The sequence below is a fragment of the Elgaria multicarinata genome, chromosome 8 (genome assembly GCF_023053635.1).
Source record: "Elgaria multicarinata webbii isolate HBS135686 ecotype San Diego chromosome 8, rElgMul1.1.pri, whole genome shotgun sequence".
Classification (NCBI taxonomy): domain Eukaryota; kingdom Metazoa; phylum Chordata; class Lepidosauria; order Squamata; family Anguidae; genus Elgaria; species Elgaria multicarinata.
This window is the reverse complement of record NC_086178.1, coordinates 32,587,671-32,595,275: the sequence shown is the minus strand read 5'-3', so window position 1 is coordinate 32,595,275 and position 7,605 is coordinate 32,587,671. Positions and strand designations below refer to the sequence as shown.

General features: G+C 40.4%; 1 protein-coding gene across 1 annotated transcript in view; it reads left to right on the top strand.

The window, feature by feature from the left end:
• The window catches only part of MED12L (mediator complex subunit 12L), a 212,547-nt gene that overhangs the window by 120,218 nt on the left and 84,724 nt on the right, over positions 1-7,605 (top strand). The window lies entirely within an intron of this gene.

Sequence of the window (7,605 nt, the reverse complement as noted above, 5' to 3'; positions counted from 1 at the left end):
ACTTCCTGAGTCTAGAATAAAACTGAAGTGAAAGGCAGTGATTCAATTGTTACAGAATTGTAAAGAGTTGGAAAACATGTTTTATGTACAGGCGGTTTTAAAAGTTATATTTCATTCTAGAAAGTAACTTTGTCCTACAGACAATAATTAGGAAGGCCAAATGAAGACTATACGTCTGTTGTAAGTGATGGTTTGTCAAAGGTTAAAACAATGAAGCATCTTGTGACACCTTTTCTTAAATCAGTGCTGCTACAAGATGTTGGAGACCCCTAGGCAAGACATTCTTGTTGGGGACTGTCTATACATCCTCAAAGCCCTGTGGTGGCTGTGAATTGGCACTGCGTCTGTTATATGACACAGCGGCAGATTCACAGCCACTACAAGGCTTTTCAACAAAGCTGTGCGATTAAAATTTCAGGGACTTGCTTCAACTTTTTCAGTGGGAGTGAGATCACTCCGACTCTTTCGCAGTCTGACCTCACTCCATGGTTGATCTGGGGAGGAGGCATACCAAGAGGATGGCGACCAGCAATTGGTTGCTGGAAGCCAGAAGGAGGGTGGGGATGGGACTGCTCCAATACCTGGATGACCACTGGAAACCCTGTGCTCCCTCCTTATCATGGGGATTGCTAAGCTCAAACCCACAGGACCAAAACCTCTAGAATGTGGCACCATCAAGGCAGCCAGCCCCCTGGTCTTCCATTAACCCGGAAGAGGCAGAGAATGCACACCAAGAATTCTCTCACAGTGTTTGTGGCTTTTGTGGGTGCTTCATGTAAAGGTTTGGGGACAAATGCTGTTGTCACGACTCTGTGGAGCTGCCCTTGTTAAAGACTTAATGTTTTTTTTGTGGCATGAGCTTTAATAAATAAAGCTGAACTTCAGATGGGAGGAAAATTTACCTCATGATGCATTTGTGTGTGGCTCTTGTCTCTTTCCTCTGTGGAAGCATCTTCCTCAACCATTTTTATTATTTAGTGTTCTCCAGGATGAAAAAGTAGGCTAAAAATGCCTTTCACATCTTCTGAAATATGATTACTTATCCAAAAGTGTCATCTTCTTTTCTTCAGCTAAAATAATTTAGTTTAAAAGATATTGGAAATCCAGCCATTTTAATTTCACATGAGATTCTAAATTGGAAAATCATTTGTGGGCTTTTATGCTCAGAACTGTTCTAAACAAGCAAGGTCCTGTTTTTGTGGCTTATGAAGGACTATGTGTGGAAAGAAAGGTTAGAATACTACTTGTTTGTTTGTCATAACAGCACTTTCATAATGTCCAAAACATACCCCTTTTTGTCTCCTGTACTACTTTCAGTGTAATATAATTACTTACTGTACCCTGCCCATGCATGAACAAGTGTGAGTACATATTTATGTCTGACATACTACAGATCAGTTACTCAAACAGCTTAAGTTAGCAGGGGAATTTTTTTTTTTTTTTGGTTGCTAACATTTAAGAGTTGGAAATCCTTGCTGATCTTCTGCAAATCATCCAGCAATTGACCAGTAGAGCTGATCTTTTTCCTATTTCTGGCATAAGAAGTGTGGCATGGAGCCTCTACGTACATGTATTATTTTCCTTCCCTGAAATTCTTTCTCGGCGTTCTAAAGCATATTGATAGTGCCAATGCAAATTGTGGTAATAAAAACAGTTAAAATTGAGCTCTCAGTTCCTTTTATTCTAGGCATTTTGGTAGACAACTCATAAGTTGAGGCTTGCCAAGCTTAGTCAGCATATAATGGGACATACCATGAGGTGGGTAACTTACTATACAAGAGACCATACAAAGTAGATGGTGGGCAGTGGGAGAAAATCCTGGAAAAGAACCTATATGGCTACTTTCAAGCAGACTGTTTGGTGTACTCTTTTGTTTTAGAAGTAACAGAGCAGCAGGGGTGCAATTTCAGATTTCGGTAGGTGGGTGGGGACAGAGAAGAGGTTTCAGTAGAGGTAGGAGGCAATATTTTAAGGCCAACGCTACAGTATCTTCGATGGAATACCAGAAAAGCAAGGTGTTGTGATTTGTGTTTACTATTTGGCCTCTGGGAAACATGCTTGTGGGTGAGGGGTCCTGAATTGCCTTTATTTGGAGAGCTTATTTATTTTCAAAAAATGTATATGTTCCATATCTGAAATAGACTCCATAGTGGTGAACATAACAATTAATTAAAAATGCAAAAAATTAAAACGCCATTATTATACTATAAAACACAGAATGCCAATAAAAATCATGGCTGCCAGTCAAGGAATGCTTCCTGGAATAAGACTGTTTTCACGAGTTGCCGGAAGTAACACAGCGTTGGCAACATGCTAAGCCATGGTTAGGCCGCTTTCCTACTGCAGCATCTCATATAGCTCTTAAGCAGGAATGGGCAAGTTGGAGAGGTCTGGGGGGGCATTTTCACCCTGGTGAGCTGCACTCCTGGCACTTCTGCTACCATGTAGATTTCTGTGGGGTGCTGGCAGCCTTGGCAAAAAACCTTTTGCCAATTTGCCGCTGATTTTTGGTAGCAAACTGCTACGAAATGCTACATTGGCCAAATTTAGTTTGGAAACAAGTTTCATTTGGCCAGTGTACCAGCCAAGTGTCCCACTTTGCTGCCAATTTTAGGTGGCAAATTGGCATTTTTTGTTGTCGCAGATATTGAATGAGGGCCATGTGTTGCCCATCCCTTTTCTAAAGTAATTAGCAGTGTGGTTCTAGGCTGTAAAACAGTGGGGGGGGTTTCTTCTTCAAAGCAATCAGGTAACCCTTCTAATTTGAATGAATATATAGCTAAGGGAGGTAAGCTCATGTAATATGCCCATACATTCATTGACTATCATTGGTTTGCCTATCTAATGGAAAAAATATTTAGGGAAAAGTTTAAGTGCTTTAAAATTAATTACATCACAGATGACATAGGGATGGCTCAGGGCCAAAAATGAAAAAATTACTTGCTTCTTTGTGCAAAATGAGCACTAATGGCTCTTTTTGACACGGACTGGATGATGATGGCCTCAGAATTGCATATACTGGTGTTGAGCAAGCAAAAATTGTTCTAGCAGTTTGTATGTAGGAAATTAGAATGTAATAAGATCCCTGCTGGATCAAGTTCGGTTTCCCACAGTGGCCAGTCATAAAGTTCTGGAAAGTCCAAAAGCAGGACATGAAAGCAATAGGCATTATAGGCATTATCAATGGAACGTTGTTCCTGAACCCGAAGATATTTTTTTCTCTTTCAGAATGTCTTCTGCCTTTTCTTTGTTCAAAACGTTTTATCTAGCACTGTCATCACTCTGGCTTTCTTGGCTCAATCTAGCCAAGAAATAAAAGAAAACAATTTTTCTAATGATATTTCTCAGCATGCTGTGAGGCTAATGTTCCTCATGGTACTTTGATCATTGTAGTACAAACCAGAAATAAAGAATGCCCCCCCCCCCAGAAAAAGGCAGAAATTGATGTACTTAATTTAGCCTCTCATCTTGCCCTTCCTTACTATAAAAAATTGATTTTTGGCCTCCCTCCTTAAAAGATGAAAGGAACTGAAAAGCATCTGAATCAAGTGTTTCTCAAACCTTTGGCGCACCCTTGATTTAAGGAGCAACACTGTTTTATATCATGGCTACACCCATCATAAAGGTTAAGCCCCTTACTGTTGTGCAGTGTACCCTGCCAGCACATATTTACATGCTATATAAAGTAATCATCTGTTGCTTATTAAATACAGCAGAAAACAGAAGAGAGAAACAGAACATGACTGGAACATGACTTCTCTGTCAGTACCTGTTCTCAAGGTTGTAGACACTTGAAATTTACCGATTGGATGTCATGATACTTGGTGGCAGCCTATGAAAAGTGATATCCAGCCACCCCTTCCAAGCAGCAGATGTGGTATGGAATGGGTTAGCTTGTGCATTTGCCAGCCACTATCACTGACCGCTAACTGTAGGCTGGTGATAGCATCAGTTCATGTCAGCACAGGTCACTAGTGGCCTCTGTAGGTGCAGTATCACAGCACCTGCCAGGCACAGGTAAGGCCTATGTCTTTTTTTCTTCCCTTTCCCCGTGAATGTTAAGTACATGGCCCCTCGTCTTTCTCATCTGCTCCTTAGCAGCCATGGCTGGTACTACGGCATGTAGTAGCCACCGCTAATGGTGCCTTGCAACACATCTTCATTAAACCTCTTCCAAAAAGGGCCTGAGTCTTGCAATACCTCTTGTGAAAATTCAGCTTTTCTGAAATCTTTGGAGTTTTGCTGTGATTATTATTGTGCACAGGTCATCCATTTATCTTTCGTTTCTGGTTCATGACACACACACACACACACTGTTTTCAGTAACTTCTGGTTTTGAGGGTGGGTAAGATTCACTACTGAATAATCTCCATGTTGATAATGAAGGTGTTAAAACTGCATATTTAGCATTCGTAGCCTTTCTTCAGTTGTCTTACTCATCCTCCCAACAATTCTGCTTGTGCAAAGTAAGCATTCACTATTCCCAGCTGAGGCCACCCACGGAGTGCTGCTGGTTGATCTCTTGAGTCACTACACCACATTGGCTAAAAGAATTTAACTTTGAGTCATTGCTGAAACACAAATAACAGATGGACAAAATGTATTCAGCTAACTAAAGTACTCCAAAGAACCGTTTTTATGGCATTAATAAATTCCCACAATACACTTACTTGCTAAAAACACAGCTCCTGGCTTATGTGGGAGTAGTGTTATGGGGGTGTGCAGTGTTGGCAGGGAAAAGACGGGTAGGCAACCATTCAGCTGCAACATCACTGTCCTTCCATGCAGCATTGGATCACCCAGGTGCCCGTCACTTATTTGTTTAATATGTATGAGGAACAACATGGTCAGAGTGCTGTTTATCTGTCTCTTTGGTGTGAGGAAGTTTTAAAGGGTGCTCCTATAGGGTCCATGAGCACTTCTTAGGAACTTCTGAAATAGTAAAGCACTGAAAGTGTTGCCTGCCTAACCGTAGAACGACAATAGAAAAAAAACTTGTCCGTCACAGTTAATTTGTTCATACCTATTGCGTAATGATATTGCATAGTGTATGCAGGTACATTTTATGGAATTCAAAGCACCTAGTACATCAAGAATCACAGAGTTGGAAGGGACATCAAAAATTACCCCGCCAATGCAGGAAATCCACTCCTGAAGCATCCTTGATTGGAGGTCTTCTAGCCTCTGCTTAGAAACCTCTAATGAAGGGAAGTCCACCATCTTCCAAGGCAGTCTGTTCCACTGTCCTATAGCTCAGACCATCAGAGTTTCAAAGGAAAAAAGCACACAAGAGTGCATAAGTTGTCTGACCAAAATGACTAAACATAACACACAAAGATCTTTGTGGCATGCAAGGTAACACAAAGTAACAACTGTATTAGGGCTCTGAAGCTTATAAAACAGGCAATGAATAGAAGAATAGAATAAAGTGCCTCACCCCCAAACTCTCTGCCAAAGGCTTGCAGGCACTCAGCAGCATTTTTGTGTGTACACGTAACAAGGGTGCAACATGAAACATAATAAAACCCAGCCTCTAAAAATATCTAAATATAGCAAAGCTATTAAAAGAGAGGGAAACCCTTTCCAGGTTCCCCAGGGCTTGAGATGGCAACCTTTTATAGATAGACGTTTCCCTTGGGTTTCCATCCTTTGTCATGCTGTGTCATGCAGGCAACATCCATGTCAAAGTATTACTTGTATCAAAGTAAAGAGAGGCTCTGGCTTTTTTCTTATTGAGTAAGGACTCAAATCTCATAGTGATTATGACCAGACAAGTAAGTTCCAACTTTGTAGCAGTGAAGGTGGTGAAGTGACTTCTCTGCCTCCATTGCATCTTTGGGTAGCTGTACAGCTTTTTTTTAATCACTATAAGGGTGCAAATACAACTGGACTCTGGGAATGTTATGTTGGAACCTATGAAAGCCTGCTGTGATAAGTTTGTTAGGCATTTTGGGGGTAGAATCGTTCATATTTGATCTTGATGCCATTTTTAATACAGCTCTTATGGAAGTGTCCTGAGCAGTCCAACTCCAAATACTGTTCAATGAAATGGATTATCTAGATTAATTTCAATCTGGGTTTAGCCTGGGATTTGGCATGGAGATGGCATTGATTGCCCTAATGGATGATTTTTGCCAGGATAGAGATGGGGCAGTGTGTGTGTGTGTGTGTGTGTGTGTGTGTGTGTGTATGTATATTTTTAATCTTTCAGTGGCTTTCACTGTCATTGATCATAGTATCTTGTTAGATTGATGCTGTGGGTTTGAGGCCATGATGAAATGATGGTTCCACTCATACCAGGAGGGTCAGTTTCAGAAAGTAGCATTGTGGGGTTGCTGCTCTCCTCCATAATATTTAAGCTGTGCAGTCCTGCAAGGTTCCATCTTACGGCACATGCTCTTTAACATCTATAAGGACTCCAGGGGTGAGGTCATCAGGGGACATGGAGTAAAGTGTCATAAGTGTGCTGATATATGCTGATGACACCCAGCTCTATTCTCTTTGCTTTCAGAGTTGTGAAGCTCTGGAGGTGCTACACCCACATCTTTTTTCATGTACAGAAATGTTCAGAAATAAATACATAAAGCACAAGGCAAATTTCCTACATAGAAGTCATAATAATTTCATGTTGATAATTGTGTGTGATTTATTCACACATTCATTCACATGGTGAAAAAAGGGGCTTCCTACTTATTTAATTTAATTTATTTATTTATTGCATTTATATACCTCCCCATAGCCGAAACTCTCTGGGCAGTTTACAAATGCTCATGTGCCTCTTTTGCTATGTATACTACTGCAGGTATACATCGCAAAAGAGGCACATGAGCATTAATCCTATGGGATTATATGGACATATTTCAATATAGAAAATTTCATCCCTGTGTGACCTGATCTCCCTCAAATTTGAATGGGTTAGCCAGCAAAACTGGATTGGTTGTTTGACACAGAATGGCCTGATATAAAACAGAAAGTTGTGTATGACATTGAACCAGTGTATTATGTTAAATGTGGCATGCTCGTTTTCAAAATGGCATGCTATTCGTTCAATAGGTCACTTTGGATAAGTATTACCTGAATTTCATTCCCTTCATTCAAGTGCATGTTCCATAGGTGATGAAGCAAAAAAGAGAAACTAAAATAGTGCTTCTCAGTGCAGGGAATGATAATGTGGAAAGTAACTGCTTCAATCATATTGAGATGTTCTTTCTCAGAACTATGGTTTTGTAGTGTGTTTTGAATAGGTTGGAATCTAATTGATTTAGATCCATATTGATACAGTGCTAATCACCTGTTCCTGTTGTGGTTATCTCTGTGGAGCCAACTGATCTTTATAAGAGCATGAAAGTCCACCCTTTAGTTCCAATTAGTTACATTTTTACAACCAGGAATGACAACAGAAGTGCCATAGATAATTGCTATGGGTGTAATATGGAGATATGGTAGCTGGACTGGTGCTACAGAGTGCCATACGTTGGCGATGATGTTGAAGCAGATAGAAACCAGAGCTCGTTTAATATGGGCATATACATTTTTGTTGCTAACAGGCAGATGCAAATATTAAACTAGTTCATTCATAGAAAGTGCCACAACACTGAACAAAGC